General features: G+C 33.1%; 1 protein-coding gene across 4 annotated transcripts in view; it reads right to left on the reverse strand.

The window, feature by feature from the left end:
• Positions 1-16,169, reverse strand: part of ASCC3 (activating signal cointegrator 1 complex subunit 3) — a 377,280-nt gene that overhangs the window by 30,688 nt on the left and 330,423 nt on the right. The window lies entirely within an intron of this gene.

Raw genomic sequence — 16,169 nt, forward strand, 5'->3', positions numbered from 1 at the left:
GTATAATAATTAATGTACTTCTTAGCTTTACTGACATTTAAAACACGGCTCAGAAAAATCATACAATAACCATATCCCTTAGAATTTTGCTTGTTCAATATTACCATTAATACACAAGCTGTGTATTAATGACAGTGAATAATGTACAATCTGTGAAATTCATGAATGTTCCTTTGTATTTACAGTCAACAAAAATAACAGAGTATTTACTAGGCATCACACACTATGCATGACACTGGGGCCACAGCAGTGAACCAGAAACTGAGAGTCCATCAGGGAAGGTAGATAAAAAAATTATATAAAGTGTAATAAATGTTATGATATGGTAAAAGTACAGAGCGTTGAATGGAAATTCAGTTTGGGGGACCTTCTTATTTTAGAGGGTGAGGGAAAGCTTTCTGAAAAAGTGATGTTTAACTTAAGATCTTGTGAATGAATGGAAGAAATAAGACAGGGCTGGAGAAAGGGGCAAGGATAAGATTGGCAAGATGAGAAAAGGGTAAAGAGCCGAATTATTACTTACTATTTATTGTAACCAATTAGATCATACACAGAGTCAGATTGTTCTGGAATGTTTTGATTTTTTATCTTAGATTTTTTAGGGTACAGTAATGAAAAGTAGTCTCCATGATATCAGTCAATAAGTGCCAATTGAACCTACAAGCGAAACTAGAACTGTTCTGTTAAAAAATAGACTGATCTATTTATTAGTGTTTGTTGTGAAACAAAAATCATATTTTTCCAAATATGTACTTATTTGAGATTGTCCACGGATGTTGATATGAATCCTACATCAGACATAGCATTAATTGGATATGTTAATATTCAAACAGGGGCTGGATTTATCCTCCTCCTGCAACTGCCTCTTCCTCCAAAAAAAAAAGACAAAAACCTATGAAACAGTGGTCTTCCAGATGCTGAACATAAAACTATGAAAGAGAATGATCTCTGATATATAGAAAACAAACTAGGTGACCCTTAGCATTGCCTCAGCTTACTGCATGGAGCGTTACCATACTGTGGTGTAGTGAGAGAATCCAGGTACACCTGGAGGACTCCCTGTATTGAGGAGATGAAGACAACCTTGCCTCAGTAGTGGAGAATAATTAGCTCTACGACAAATATTACTCTAGACCTACCCAGCAAATCAAAAAGCAACACCTAAAAGGATCAAACAGCTTCCAAGTAAATTAACTGCATTCCAGAACAGAGCTCAAGAAGATTTATAGGAATACAAAAAATATAGTACTCAAGAAGGTGAAATTCACAATGTATGTCATCCAATTAATGATTATCAACTATGCAAAAAAGCAGGAAAAGAGGATCTATAACAAGGAGAATAATCAATCAATGAAAACTTAGGACTGACATAGATCTTAGAATTAGCAGACAATACAGTTGTTACAACTGTATTTTACATATTTAAAAAGTTACTGACAACTACTCAATTCAAATTTCTAGAGATGAAAATTACAATGTCTGAGATGAAAAATACACTGAATTTTATTAATGGAAGAATACACATTGAAGAACAAATTTGTAAACTTAAAGACATCAATAGACACTATTAAAAATGAAACACAAAGAGAAAAAAGAATTAAAAAAATCAACACAACATCAATGAGTTGTGAGACAACTTCAAGTGGCCTAATGCACAGTGTGGAAGGAAGGGCAGAAAAAAGTTTGAAGAAATAGTCACTGGAAAAGGTCTAATTTGATATAAAGTATAAATCTATCGATTCAAGAAATTCAACAAACCTCAACTAAAGAAAAATGAAGAAAACTATACAACCATAATTCACCGCTACTGAATTGCTTAAAATCACTAATAAATAGAAAATATGAAAAGCAGCCAGAGGAAACACTATGTTATGTACAGTGGAAGGAAGATAAGAAAGCAGGTTTCTCATCAGAAATAATGCCATAAGGCAACAGTGAAGCAACATGTTTAATTTACTGTAAGAAAAACAACTGTTGGGCTGGGCGCGGTGGCTCACGCCTGTAATCCCAGCACTTTGGGAGGCTGAGGCCAGCGGATCACGAGGTCAAGAGATTGAGACCATCCTGGCCAACATGGTGAAACCCCATCTCTACTAAAAATACAAAAATTAGCTGGGTATGGTGGCACGCACCTGTGGTCCCAGCTACTCGGGAGACTGAAGCAGGAGAATCGCTTGAACTCGGGAGGTGGAGGTTGCAGTGAGCTGAGATGGCGCCACTGCACTCCAGCCTGGAGACAGAGCAAGACTCCGTCAAAAAAAAAAATAAATAATAATAAATAAATAAAATAAAAAAAGAAAAAGAAAAACAACTGTCAATCTAGAATGCTAAATTCAGTGAAAATAAATCTTTCAAAGTGAAGAATTTTCAAACATACAAAAGCTGAAATAATTCAGCTGACATGCTTAATGTTAAAGTCATTGTTCAGGCAGAAGACAAATTATACCAGATGAAAATATGGATCTACACAAAAGAAATGAAGAGCACTAAAAGTGGTAATTTCATGGATAAATATGTAATAATTTGTTATTACTATTTTAATATCACTCAATACAAAATGATTGTTTAAACAAAAATAATAAATAATGCATTATGGAGTTTACAATACATGCAAAAGTAAGATATATGACACAATAGCATAACTTCTAGAAGGGGAGAAATGGAAGTATAATATTGTGAGGTTCTCTTATGATACATGAAGTCTTTTAATATCATTTGAAGATAGACTGTGATGTTAAAAATGTACACCATCAATCCTAAAGCAATCACTAAGATAGCAAAATGCAAGAGTTACAGGTAGTAAGTCACCATAGAGGATAAGAAATAACTAATCTACTCTCTAAGAACTAAAAATAGAACTGCCCCTTGACCAAGCAGCTCCAAAGGAAAAGAAATCATTATATCAAAAAGGTATCTGTACTTGTATGTTTATTGTAGTACTATTCACAATAGCAATGTTATGGAATAAAGCCAAGTGTCAATCAATGGATAACTGAATAGAGAAAAGGTGGTATACACCATGGAATACTAGGCAGCCATAAGAAGAATGAAATTATGTCTTCTGCAGCAATATGAATGGAGCTGGAGAACATGTAATTCCACATGTTCTCACGTATAAGTGGGAGCTAGACAATGGGTACACATGGACATACATACACACAGAATTAATAGACAATGGGGACTCCAAAAGGAAGAAGGGTGGGAGGGGGATAAGAGTTGAAAAATTACATATTGGGTACAATGCTCACTATTTGGTGATGGGTATAGTAGAAACCCAAACTCTACCACACAATATATCCATGTAACACACCTGCACAGGTACCACCCTGAATCTTTAAAAATTTTTTAAAAATAAATAATTAATCCAAATGAAGATAAAAATAAAGAACAAAAATATAAAGAACATACTTCACATGGAGCATATGAAGCATGTTTTCATACCATAATGAAATTAAATTAGGAATCAATAACAATCTCTAGAAAACAAATAAGATTACATACTTAAACCTAAGCATATCAACAGTCACATTAAATGTAAATGGTCTAAACAACTCCAGTAGAAGTCAGACATTATCTACATAATAAAGCATGACCCAACTACAGTTGTCCTTTGGTATCCATGGAGGATTGGTTCCAGGACCCCCTGCAGATACTTAAATCCAGATACTCAAGTCTCTTATATAAAATGTGTAGTATTTGCATATAACTTACACATATCCCCTCCTGTATACTTTAAAAAATCTCTAGATTACTTATAATACTTACTACAACATAAATGTTATGTACATAGTTGTTATACTGTGTTGTTTGGGGAATAATGACAACAAAGAAAAGTCTATACATGTTCAATACAAATGCAGCCATTTTTTTATGAATTTTTTTGATCTGCAATTGATTGAATCTATGAATGCAGAACCCATAGACACAGAGGACCAACTATATATGTTTGCCTACTACCAAACATGCACTAATATACATATATAAATACATGTATGTATGTGTAGATATGTATATATTAATGTATACAGAGACAAATATGTTAAAAGTAAAGGAATAGAAAAAGATATACTATGCTAACAGTAGTTCAAAGAAAGGCAGAGTGGCTATATTAATTTCAGACAAAGTAGATTTCAGAGCAAAGATTATCATCATGGATAAAGACGGTAGCTTCATAACTATAAAGGAGTCAATCAATCAGAAGGACATAACAATCTGAAACATTTATGTTCTGAATAACAGCTTCAAAATCCATGAAAAAAAAATTGTAGAAGTACACGGAGAAATAGAAAAAAAATCACAAGTATTGCTGAAGATTTCAATACCTATCTTTTAATAATCACTAAAACAAGTCGAAAAAATCAGCAAGAATATAGAATTGAACAACACTGTTAACTAAGCTGACTTGATTGACATTTACAAAACACACAACCCAATAACAGTTGAATATGTTTATTCTCAAGAACACAGAGACTATTTACTGAGATCATATTAGAGGGCCATAAAAACAAATTTCAAGTGATACTTTGACTGCAAGAAAATGAAATGAGAAACCAATGACAGACAGATCTCTGGAAAATCCCAAATATTTAGAAACTAAGTAATACACCTCTAACTCATGATTGAAAGAAAAAAATGAAACAGGAAATGAGAAAGTATTTTGCACTGAATGAAAATAAAAATATAATGTCTCAGATTTTGTGGGACATCATTGGAACAGTACTTAGGAGGGATTTATAAAACTAAACATCTATATTAGAATTGAAGAAAGGTCTCAAATCAGTGACTTTTGTTTCTACCTTAAAAAACTAGAAAAAGAACAGGAAATTAAGTCCAAATAAGCAAAAGAAAGGAAAGAATGAAAATTAAAGTGAAAATCACTGAATTAGGAAACAAATACAATAGAGAAAACAAATGAGACCAAAAGCTGGTTTTTTAAGAAGATCAACAACACTGATACTCCTCTAGCAAACAGATCAGGGAAAAAGGAGAGAAGACACACACCAATATCAGGTATAAGAGGGGTGACATAACTACAGATTTTACAGATACTAAAATAATAATTAAAAATAATATGAACAGCTTTATGCCTTTACCTATAAAAACTAAGATGAAATAAACTCCTTGAAAGACAAAAAAAAAAAAAGAGAAGAAATAGAAAACTCAAGAAGAAATAACCTGAAAATCTTTACATGTATTAAAGAAATTCAATTTGTAGTAAAAAATCTTCTGACTGAGAAAACTCCATGCCCTGATAGCTTCCCTGGTGAATTCTATCAAACATTTAACAAAGAATTAAAACCAATTCTATAAGAACTTTCCTGGAACATCAAAGAGAAAGAAATATTTCCCAACTAATTTGATGGCACCACTTCTGTCCGTATGCTAAAACCAGACAATAACATTAAAGGACAAGAAAACCACAAAATATCTCTCATAAACGTAAAAATTCTAAACAAAATTTTAGCAAATTTAACAATATATAAATAGAATAATACATCATGACCAAATGAAGTTTATTCTGGGGATGCAGGATTGGTTAAACACTCAAACATCAATAAATATAATTCACCTTATAAATAAACTTTAAAAGAAAAACCACATTATCATCTCAGTTATACAGAAAAAAAAAATCTGACAAAGTTCAACATCCATGCCTAACAAAAACTCTCGGCAAACTAAGAAAAGAAGGGTTACTTTTTCAACCTCATAAATGGCACTTCTTTTTTTGTTGTTTTTTTTTGAGACGGAGTCTTGCTCTGTCGCCCAGGCTGGAGTGCAGTGGCACCATCTCGGCTCACTGCAACCTCCACCTCCCAGGTTCAAGCGCTTCTCTTGCCCCAGCGTCCCAAGTAGCTGGGACTACAGGCTCATGCCAGCACACCTGGCTAATTTTTTAATTTTTAGTAGAGACAGGGTTTCACCGTGTTAGCTAGGATGGTCTCGATCTCTTGACCTTGTGATCTGCACGCCTCGGCCTCCCAAAGTGCTGGGATTACAGGCGTGAGCCACAGCGCTGGCCATAAATGGCACTTCTGAGAAATCCATGGCTAACATTTAATAGTGACAGACTGAATGTTTCTCCCCTAAGATCTGGAACAAAACAGGGATTTCTGCTTTCACCACTACTACTAATTATTCTCTTTTTAAAAAACAGAGATAGGGCCTCATTCTTGTCGCCCAGGCTGAAATGTAGTGGCACAATCATAGCTCACTGCAGCCTCAAACTCCTGGGCTCGTTATCCTCTCACCTTAGGCTTCAGAGTAGGCATGCACCACCACGCTTGGCTAATTAAAAAAAATATTTTTTGTAGACTTGGGATCTTAGCATGTTGCGGAGGCTGATCTCAAACTCCTTGCCTCAAGCAACTTTCTGCCTTAGCATCCCAAAGTGCTGGGATTACATACGTGAACCACCATGCCTGGTCTGCTCTTACTATTTCTATTCAACATTGTACCACACAGGTTCTAGCCAGTACAATCAGGCAAGAATAAGAAATAAAGGCATCTAGATTGGAAAGGAAGAGGTACAATTATCTTTATTTGCAGTTGACACGGCCATCAACGTAGAAAGTCCGATGATATTTACAAAATAAGTTTGGCAAGGGTGTAGGATACAAAATTAATATACAAAAATTGATTGTATTTTTCTGTATATTTGCAACCAACAATCAGAAATAAAAAAGGAATTCATGATAACATCATATATATGAAGTACACTTAGAGATGAATCTGATAAAAATATGAAAACCTGGATACTGAAAACAAAACAAAGAAAACACTGCTAGGAAAAAACAAAGAGGATCCAACTAAATGAAGAGTTATACCTTAATTCTCCCAAATTGATCTACACATTTAATACAATTTCAGTTGAAGCTGTAGCAGGCCCTATTTTGTGTGTGTCAGAAATTGACAAGTTGATTCTAAAATTCATATGGAAATGTAAAGGACCTAGAATAGCCAAAAGCACTCAGGATAAAAAGACCAACGTTGAAGAGCTAGCACTACATGATTTTTTTTTTATAGTTTAATGTATTTTAATAGCAAACTTACAGGAACAGCACAGAAGACAGACAACATTAAAAACGTGCTTGCATGTAGGACAACTCAGAAAAAATACAGTGAACGGATGGAATCTACTGTATGATAAAAATGCAACCAACATCATTTAGTTGCTGTCAATAAGAAATTTACTTGTTTAAAAAAAATCCAAATCCTGGCGTTGTCCAGAAAAATTTAACAAGTTTATTTATAGTTATCATAAAGCTGAATTGCTGAAACTTGTTCACTGAAACATTTTGATTTGCATTAATGCTTTATGTTTCCATATTTATATTAAAAATTCACACACAAATAAAAATGGAAAAACTGCCAATACCTGATTTCCGTCCCCTATTTTTTCATTCGCAATCATATACTTAGGTACCTTTTGACCCCATGGAAAAAAAAAAATCTAGTGTTCAGAACTACCACAACAGGAAGAAGATAATTTTTTTTTTGAGAATGAAATATTTCCCATCATGATGGATTCTTAAGCATGTTCTCCATGAGCACTACATGACTTATAAAGCTACACTAAGCAAAAAAGTATATATTGGAATTGAACAAGGAGTCCAAAAATAACCCACATATACAAGGGCAAATAATTTTTGACCAAGGCTCAAAGGCAAAGCAGGGGAGAATAGTCTTTTCAAGAAGTGGTAGCAGAATAACTGGGTATCCATATGGCAAAAAAGAATCAACTTCAATCCTTATTTTATACCATAAGAAAATTCACTCAAAATGTATCATAGACCTAAATATAAAATCTAAAACTTTAGAGCTTCCAGAAGAAAACATAGAACATCTTTGTTACCTAGAATTAGGAAAAAATTTATTTGATGGGACAGTTAAAACATGACCCATACAAGAAAAAAAATGATCAACTGAACATCATCAAGATTTAAAAGATATTGTTAAAATACTAAAAATAAAAGCCACAGAGTGAAAGTATCTGCAAAGCAGATATCTGATCTAGGACTTGTATCCAGAATATATAAGTTTCTCTCAAAGCTCCAACAATGAGAAAACAAACAGCCCAGTAAAAGATGGGCAAAAGATTTTAACAGATACTTTATGTAAAGATGTCTCATATCACTAGTTTTAAGAAAAATGTAAATTAGAACGGCCAAAATTAAAATAACTGTGACATAGCAAGTGTTGGAGAGAATGGGAAAGAAATGGAAATTTCATGCATAGCTGGTGGGAATGTAAGATGTTCCAATTTCTTTGGGAAAGAGTCTCACGTTTTCTTAAAAAATTAAACATACACCCACCATGTGATCTAGCTATTCCATTCCTAGGGATTTACCCAAGACAAAAGAAAGCATATGTCCATACAACAAAGACTTGTACACAGTAGTTGGCAGCAGCATTATTTGTAAAGTGAAAAAAAAATCAGAAAAAAACTTAAATGTCCATCAACAGGTGAGAAGGTAAACAACTGTGTCACAACCACACAATGGTATTTTAGCAATAAAAGGAATTAATGATTGATGTTTGCCAGAACATGAATGAGTATCAAAATAATTATATTGAGTCAAAGAAGTCAGACCAAAAAAAAAAAAGGAATACATACACTAGGATTTCATTTATATCATACTCTAGAAAATGCAAGTGAATCTATAGGAACAGCAGACAGATTACTATAGCTACCCAGGGGAGTGGTCACGGTGGGAGGTGTGTTCACAGAGAAAAAGAAGATAACTTTTGATTTGCACTCATGGATTCTTGTCTATGAAATAAGACTTAACGATGGAATCCCTTAGAGATTTCATTATTTGGAATGCAGTAATATGAAACAACTGGAATATTCTACTATCTATGCATAATGTCTGCATCTTTTTGTGCTTGATTGACAATTTCAGAACCCCATGCCCATATTACACGCCAAGTATATACTACAAAAGTACTAAAGAATGGGGCAATGATGATAGTATTAAATCCTTATGAAAAAATTTAGACTATATTAATAGGAAACTTCCAATATCAAAACTTTGTATGAAATAATTTAATAAATATTTTTGAGTATCTGCCATATGCCATTGTAGGCTCTTGGCACAGTCAAGCTCCCGAGTGTGACAGACAGACATTATTCAACCAACTACTTACATAAATGCAAATTTGATATGGTGACAAGTGCTATGAGGAAGAGATACATGGAAACATGAGAGAGTTTAGTAAAGAAATTTGACCAAGTTAGGAAGGTTAGGAAGGCTTTCTGAAGGAAAAGGCATTCAAACTAAGATACACAGGATGAGCAGATATTAACTAGGTGAAAAGAGAAGTGAGGAGTGTTCTAGGAAGTATACAGTAGTTCTCCCTTATCCACAGGGGATACATTCCAAGAACCCCAGTGGATACATGAAACTCCGGATAGTAACAAGCCTCATATATACTATGTTTTTCCTATATATACATACATATCTATGATAAAGTTTAATTTATAAATTAGGTAGAGTAAGAGATGAACAAAAATAACTAATAATAACATAAAACAATTATAATAATATATTGTAATAGGAATTTTGTGAATGTCCTCTTTCTCTCTCAAAATACTTAGTGTAATGTAGGCACCTGTTTTTGGATTGTGGTTGACCATGGGTAACTGAAACCTGGAAAGAAAAACTGCAAATAAGGGGGGACTGCTGTATACAAAGGCCCTCTAATGAGAGGAAAAATGGTGAGTCCAAGAGACTGAAAAATGTTGTGCAAAAATAGTTTCAACAGATTTAATACAGCAGGCTGAAAAAGTATCTTGAATATTATTTGGAACATTCTGTTTAACTGAATTGATAAGTATTTGTTAATTATGTCTCTTGTTTTTCTTGGTAATAATAAAAAAATGTTATGGCTATTCTACACTGTTTTGAATACTGTCTTCACTATTTTGGACTATTTTATGGAAGAAGTATATGCTGACACATTAGCAGTTGACAATGTTTATTTAACCCTGTGTGTCACCTTGGTTTTCTTCTTGTATGTCATGTTAGTTTTTTCCTTTTTTCTTTGAAGTCATTTGCCAAAAATGAGGGATCAGCTACATAAGACAGTGCTATTATTCTTGGATTTCAGGTGAATCAGGACTGAACTACTGTTACCTGCTGACTGACTCATTTCAACCTGTTTAAGCTCCATCAAAGTCCCCATCAGAAAGTTCACTTATTTTCCCAGCCTTGCCAACTGGTTTAAGAAAAACATAATAGCAAATAAGGAAGAGAATGACTCAGAAATCTAAAAAAAAATTTCCCTTCAAGGACATTAAAATAATATTTAGGGAAACAAATTATATAAATGAATAATTATGTTAAGTGAGGAACAAGACATTCTACAGAGAAGAGCACTGAAGAAAACTGGATGTATTGGAAAGTTTCCCAGAAGACATGGCATTTGTTCTAGGCTTAGAACAATTTGTAGAAGAGGAGAGAGGAGAGATTCCCTGCATTCCAGGCAAAGAAAATAGTGTGAGTAGATCCATGAAAACTGATAAGAAGCATCTAAGGTTTAAGCTTCAGGGGTGAGAAGAATGATGATGCTATTAGTAGCAGAGAAGTTGGGAACATCCATGAGCAGGAGCTTTCTGTCAAGTATGCAAAATACGCAAAGAAACAGCAAGAATCCAGATAGTCCGGTGGAGGTGGTGGAAGGAGAAGAAATTAGCTTTAATTCTGTTTCATAGTCTAAAACTTTATTCACATTTTATGTTTCTTTCTACTGTTTGCAAAATCCAATTCCTTCTGATCCTTTATCAGAAGAAAATTCAATAGCTATTTTAGTACTGCAAGCTGCATTGGGTCTACAGATTTTGAATGAAAACACTAATTAATAGTATTATCTATTAATTAGATAATCTACTTTCTTCAGTACTATGTAGGTCAACTTAATTACATACACTATACACTCCCATTTTCCCCCGAGAAAGAGAAACCTCTGAAAGTGTGAACATCTTTCTAAATATGTTTCTAGTATTCAAAAGTATACATTTTTCATAAGGGTTGCCTTCTAAATGTAAGCAAACTACTTCATTTGGTGCTAAAGAAACAATGATCTGCTCCAATGCTAGAGGAAAACTTAGGAGTGCTGAACTCACAGAGAATCAGCATATCTGAACAGGGCTGACTATACTCGACCATGCTTGTACTTGTGGGGTTATTTGCAGGTAACTTTGATCATAAGTACTTTTAGTTGTATTTCCCTGTGTTAGAACTTCAACTCCACGTAAGATGTGACTCTCCTGTTCTCTTCTAAATCATGCTAATTCTGCTAGATTTATGTGATTTATTGCATTAATCCCCTTCTTTACTAGGACTGTGTATTTGACCACTGCCAGTAGTATCAGTATCAGATGAGTCTGCTAACAGTTGAGTATATTTTGGGTTGGAAAGAATGCTCTGCAGTACAGACATTTTTCTAAGTTTAATAAGGGGGTCATCAAACCTTTTATGTAGTTATCCAGACAGTCACCCTCCTAAAATGTTAACCCAGTGATGCCTTTTCTTAGTGCATGAAGTAATCTTTCTTAACTAAGGGTTCTTTAATTTCTTTGCAAAAAACTATAAGCATTTCGATAAAAATTAAAAGTACTTCAATAACCACAAGGTCTTACTGTGCTGGGTAGCTTGTTTACCACGTATTTATTCAGCATATATTATTGACAGGTATACACAATGGTAAACAAAAAGAGATATGACTCTCTGCTTTTATGAAGCTCTGCAGTCTAGTGGGGGAGCCAGACCTTAATCAAAGATAATCACAAATAAATGTAAAATGGCAACTGGACAAATACAATGAGGAAGAGGTACACATAATAATAATGGGCATGTAGGTATCTGTGAAGAAGTTATGATTGAATTGAAAGACAATCAAAGTGATTTTTTTAAAAGAAAAAGGAAGGAGGGAAGACAGGTTAAGGATCAAATTTGAATTGAAAAGGGGGGACTGGCACTTATTATAGTAACATACTCTTAAAAAGGCTTAATATTATTTTTCAAATATAAGTTATATCTACACTATACTTGATAGTGAGACATAATCCAAAAGTGTCTACACTGATTTTACAATTAAACATATGCTTTTGCTAAATAGGACATTTTTCATTACCAAATTTGACAGACAACACTTTTGAGATCTTCAAAGGAGCTGAAATTTGGTTTATAAATGTTTATCAATTATCAAATCAATATTAGTTTCTATATTTAAAAATTATAATTAACAGGTCTAATCAACAGCTATTACTTCCTTTGAGGTTTCTTCTTTTTCTGCTTCCAGTGTTTGAAATAAAAGGAATCCAAAGAATGTGGTAGTAAGTAATTCATCCCTTTAGAGATATTATAGATCTCTAAGGTGGGCATGGTGTGGGATGAGGTGGTGGAGAGAATGTGAGATCTGGGAATTGATACAACAGGTGATCTTCAGCTCTGCCACTTCCAAGCTATATGACCTTCTGAGAGTAACTGTAACTCCCCAGGTCCCAAATTTCTTATCTTAAATTTGGGTTTGGTGTAAGAATTCAATATGATAGTGTTTATAAACCACTTAAACACGGTAAGACGTGCTGTAAATGTTAGATATAATAATAATAAAAATAATAGTAATAATAATGATAATAATCACATCTGATACTCTAAAGGATGTTAACTGAATTTTAAGAGTTAATTGAATTTTGTTCTACAGTTTTCAGATGTAAATCTTTGTTTATAATTATGTAAGTGTCCTTCACTATGTAAAATAAAATTTAATTAACCTACTTTTAAAAATATCATGATTCTTAAAATATTATTCAAAGAAACAAGATTTTTAAAACTTATGCTTTACTAGTAGTTTCATATTCATTTTATTCAAGTAACCATACAATTTATATGTGATTGTATCATTGAAAATATTGGTTCTTTGAAAGACCAATATGTGCTTGTAATATAAGAGACAGTCAAATTCAAGATAAAATATTCAGAAATTGTATCCTCTTGAACTGCAGATTTGATACTGTGAGCTTTAGTCTCCAATCTCCAATTAGGTTTCTTTTAAATCCATATTAATTAAATGCTCACAAAAGTACATCAATGTGTGATAAAGAAATATGCTCTTTCCAGTGCACCTCAGTGGAACTAACTCAAAATAGTGTGGAAAGATAGAGTAAAAGAAGCATTAATACAGCTGGAATGCAACATTTCTGGAAAAAAAAAGCATTATGGAGTATATTACTCTGAAACCCTATAGTGTTTTTTAATTAAAACTCAAGTGCTATGAACCACAAGAAAAAGATAGAAAATATTGTTTATTTTAGATTATTTAGAATGAATAGAAAATATTATAAGTTGTTTTTTTCTTTTCTTTTTGGAGATGATATTTTGTTTATGGACTTGAAAAGAGATTTAAAATGAAGACAGACTGAAGACAACTGCTATGTAATCCTCAATTGCTCTGCCAGGCTCTCCTGTGAATACCATGGTCATGAACTCCTGAAATTCCAGTTCAGTTTCTCTAAGCTCTTTAGAATATGACATGCTTGCTTCACCACTTTACTTAGCTCTTAGGTCCCTCAAGTATTTTATGCTGGGTGTTTCAGAATACTTACGGAGGAGGTTTTTTACTTAGTTAAGATTAATTAGAAAAGCAGCAATCTCAAGATCAGCAGAGAGTGAGCTAGTAAAATAATCACAATCCCCGGTTAAAAACAAGCAAACAAAAATCCTTTCTAGCCACTGCTTCCTTAGTAGGACACTCTATTTACCTCCAAATTACTCCTCTAATTTTAAACAACTTGTCTAGCGAATTTCCTGTGTGATCACTGACTATCAGTAAGGTTCATTTTCTTATCTACATCATGTAGGTAATTAGAGGAAATTGAAAGTGGGTAGTGAAGCTTTTATGCAACTGGGATTGAAGCTGAATGGAGGGCAGCAAGGTCAGTGGAGTCCATTATATTTTTATGTGAGAGGCTGGTTTGTCTGCCCTATCCTTGTTTATTTAGTGTAGGCTGGACAGACTACTAACTGCAAATCTGTGTCTCTGATTTGTCCAGCTGTCCTTGAATAAAGACATCTTCCCCTGCAAATGTTAAATGACAGTGATCGACAACCTATGATGAACTCTGCTTGTAACCCCCTGCTACTGTTTTTAGATTGCAAAAGAAAAAAACAGAATAAGGAAACATCTTTCATAATCACATCAAATGGTCCCTGCTGTTCTCTCAACACTTTTCATTTTGTTTCCCTTTTCATTACAAATCTCAATCTGTTCTGCAAATGCCATAAACTCAGCCACTCCACATAAAGTTAAAAAAGAAAAAAAATATTTAGCCTACTAAATTTTGCTTGCATATTTACACTGATTTTTAGTTTATTGGGGATATACACTATTACATAATGGTTTACTCACACCATTATGTCACATAACTCACTTGCTTGTTCTCCTAAGAACAATATGGCAAAATCCGTACAGCTAAATATGAGATATGCCTTTCAGCAATTACCTGGCACTTGGGTTTAGTTAAAGCTCTGGTAGTTTTATTTGATATGTAAATCTTACATGTACTTGTGACCCTTAACAACATTGACTGTAACTTTACCTTTTAGATTTGTTAAAATAAGAAACAAATGATTAAATACTTTTAATCTACTTCGACATTTTCTTTACTGAAAGCATGTGAACAAATGAATGTTGGTTGAGTGTGTGTGTATTTTTAAACATACATATATATTTTTTCTTCCAGGTGCAGTAACTATTAGTGTCTGCTTTACCTAAGCAGATTACTGGGAATAGAGGAAAGACACGACCAGAATGGATTTGTACCTGGTTGCACGTAAACATCACGCAACAGTAAACTAGTACTTTTATGTCATTGCACACATCACTGCCTACACTGAACTCACTAAATCACAGATAAGAGGGCACTTGTACAGTGGGGATGGCAGCCTGCTCGATGTGAGACTAAAGAAGCTTTATGCTATAACTTAATCTCTGTCATGGGAAAAGTAAAACTTATAAAGTTAATGAGTTCTAGACTTTAAGTAGCACTTGATTAATTTGTAACATTCTGAGGCGTTAAAACAAACCAAAATTAGTTTCTCACATTCCACCGCTGTCTTTTGGCCACTGAAGCTTTAGAAAAAACATTTCAGTAAATTTCCCTGATAGGAATCCTGTTTAATTTCTGAAGTATTAAATTAATTGGGTATTCTGTATTTTATAATAATATTTGAAAAACAATCTGGCGTTTACCACACTAGGTCCAGATTTATCAAGGGATAAAAAAATATGCCTTATATTTTTATCTTTATTTCTTCAGATATTATTGGATCATTAATCTATTAAAAACTTAGTGTGATATAACTTTTTTCTATATATTATCAAATATATATAGTTAGTATTATTTTCAACACTTATGATTTGGACTTTTGTTAAAATTATCTATTCAAACTTAATAAATCATATATCATATCAAACAAAATAAACCTCTAAAATAAAAGACTACTATAAACTGGATTTACATGGTATTTATATTGACCAGAAAATTCACTGTAAGGTATACTAAGGAATTAACATTACAGGTTGAAAAAAGTAAAAAAAAATAGCCCTATGTTAGAAAGCATTTATTGGAAATGATAAAACTAAAATCTAGCTAATTAAAAATTTTCTAATATGCACATAGTTTACCCCACTATAATAAAGTATCAAAATAACTTTATCATGTAAATGGTAAAAATATAAGTACTAATGTCTATAATTGTAATTTTTCATAAAAATCTATGTATATTTCCTTTCAGGGCTCATGTGAATATATGTGTCTGACTTATATCATTGTCTTATAAGTACTTATGGACATATGTTTGGCCCTCAACCAATTAGGACAAGCACATAAGCATTTGTCAAAAATAAATATGAAGAAGAAATGATACTTCATTTTTTCCATTATAAGAAGGACCACCTGGTTGACAGCTGGAATTTAAGGGATCTTAAATAGTGGGTACCAGCAGGTCTGCTGTACTTAAAATAATTCAAGTGGTAAGAATTCCATCAGGAACATTTATTTCCCAGGATTTATAGCTAAGTCCTTAAAAAATTGCTCTTTGATGAAACTTGAAAAAATTCCTGTTTTAAAGGATATAACAAAAATGCCTTATAGCTTAACAATG

Source organism: Pongo abelii, chromosome 5, assembly GCF_028885655.2.
Source record: "Pongo abelii isolate AG06213 chromosome 5, NHGRI_mPonAbe1-v2.0_pri, whole genome shotgun sequence".
In the NCBI taxonomy this organism is placed as follows: domain Eukaryota; kingdom Metazoa; phylum Chordata; class Mammalia; order Primates; family Hominidae; genus Pongo; species Pongo abelii.